Below are 2,473 nucleotides of genomic sequence, written 5' to 3' on the forward strand. Positions count from 1 at the left end.
CTTCATTTTCTGAAGAAGGGTCCAGACCTGAAACGTCAGCTTTCCTGCTCCTCTGATGCTGCCTGGCTTGCTGTGTTCCTCCAGCTCCATACTGTGTTATCTCTTGACTCCAGCATCTGCAGTTCGTACTATCTCATTAGCTTTTAGTGACTTGTGTACACGGACATTAAAATCCTTTTGTTTTCCCGCACTCCCACTCTGTCTCCAGTGAGGACGCATTGATGTTTCTCTGATCCAAAGTAGATTGTTTTAATTTGTTCACAGGGTGTGGGTCTCACAGACAAGGCTATATTTATTGCCCATCCCTAATTGCCCTGAAAAAGGTGGTGGAGAGCTGCCCTCTTGAACCATTGCAGTCTTGGGGTACAGGGCACCCATGGTGCAGTCGGGGAAGGAATTCCAGTTGGACCCAGAGACACTGAAGGAACGATAATATATTTCCAAGTCAGGACGCTGAAGGAACAGCAATATATTTCCAAGTCAGGACGCTGAAGGAATGGCAATATATTTCCAAGTCAGGATGGTGAGTGGCTTGGAGGGGAACTTAAAGGTGGTAGTGTTCCCATGTATCTACTGCCCTTGTCTGGATGGCAGTAGTCATGGGTGCAGTAGGTGCTGCGGAAGAAGGCTTGGTGAGTTGCTGAAGTGCAGTTAGTTGTTGGTACACACTGATGCCCACTGTGTGTTGGTGGTGGATGAGGGTGCCAATCCAGTGGGCCACATTCCATCTCCCAAAGTTCTCTCTCACTTTTAGCCTGACTCTGTCCCTTTGTAACTCTCCCCTCCCGTCCACAAGACAGACTGTGTGGACAGTCAGCTTTCAGGGCCACACCCAAAATCAACAGGATGATTAAAGGCTTCATGTTCCTCTGGCAAAAATAGACTGTAAACAGCTTCGAAATGGCCGCAATGTTTGGAATCTATTCTATTCCGATGCAATGCTATTATAAACTCTTGTAATCGGTCTCTTACCCTTCATATCCACACTGTACCAAACTCAAGGCCTGCTGTGCTGTCCCTCCCCTGGTTTCATCCCCTCCCAGAACTTTCAAATTTGTGAGTCCCTCAGGAGGGAAGAAGGAGAAATGCGGGGCTGTGACAGAAGGGGATAAAACAGGGAAATTGGAGAAGGGGCAGGAATTGGATGGGAAGAAAGAAAGAAAAGGCTACAATTTATTTAGCACCTTTAACAGCCATAGGATGTCCCAAAGCATGGCCAGTTAAGTGAAAGATTCCTTAGTCCCAAAAGGCTGCTCTCTCGTAAGATAGAGACAACTGGTCACCAGTTTGATTGTCCATTCTGAATTTCAGGAAGGGCTGTTAAGAGTCACGTGTAGGCCAGACCAGGCAAGGACAACAGCTTCCTTCCCTCAAGGATGTTAGTTAACCAGAAGGGTTTAATTTGATTACACATTGTTATTGAATTCAAAGACCACCATCTACCAGGCTGGGATTCGAAACCAGGCCCCCAGAGATTAATAGGCTGCCTCCCCATAATGACTAGTTAATTACAGTGAACTGAGTTAGTTCAGTTCCTTCCCGGAGAATTGGCAGTGGTGAGAGTGGTTCCTTCCCCCGAGTGTAGTGGGGGTGGGAGTAGTGGGGGTGCGGGTGGGGGTAGTGGGGATGCGGGGGGGGGGGTGGGGGGGGGGGGAGGGGGGGATGGGAGGTCAGCAGAGGCAGGTTCTTTTGCTGAAATGGTTGTCCCAGGTGGCCACAGCGGCGAGGAATGTCAGCCACAATAAGGCGCTGGCCGCTGCGGCACGGCGAGCCCGGTGTCGAGTTTGGGCCCAGTTCAGGATCCAGCAGCACCCCCTCCCCTTCCCCTCGGCCCCCCCGCCTCCCCACCCCACTTCAGTGGCAGCTGAACTGTTGAGATTTGCAGACTCAGTGTGGACTTGTTGGGTCGAATGGCCTGTTTCCACACCGTAGGGAACTCTATGACTCATGGCGGCGGTGACATCAGTGGGAGGCAAGATGGCACTGAAGATTGGTGCCACGGTTCCAGTGGCGGTAGTGCAGTTCCAGGCCATGGCTGGGTCCCGGTGCCTGATGGCAGGGACATGGCATTCCAGCTACAGAAGCATGCAGGGACTCAGGGCACGTGAGTGTTCGCAGGCTGAGGGATTTTGCGGCTTTGTTTTTCTGTTGGCAGAGGCAGGGGGGACTGATCTGGACATTTCCTTTTCTTTTAGCTGCTTCTTTTTTGCTCCTTTGATTTTAAACTAAGACGCTGTCAGAAAATGCCGACTTTGTACACTTTCCACTGCACTCCTGTATTCAAGCACACGTGACAGTAACATCTAAATCTAAGTCTAAAATAATCTCCAGCAATTCCTGTTTTCGTGTGAGCTGAGTTTGAGTGTCTTAGGGAGAGACATTAACCGAAGAAAATGGCATCCAGTCAATTCACAGAAATTTGGTAAAAGGTAAAGTCATGGCAGCTGAGCAACAAGACTTAATGCGAACATAG

Source organism: Rhincodon typus, chromosome 37, assembly GCF_021869965.1.
Source record: "Rhincodon typus isolate 14 chromosome 37, sRhiTyp1.1, whole genome shotgun sequence".
NCBI lineage: Eukaryota > Metazoa > Chordata > Chondrichthyes > Orectolobiformes > Rhincodontidae > Rhincodon > Rhincodon typus.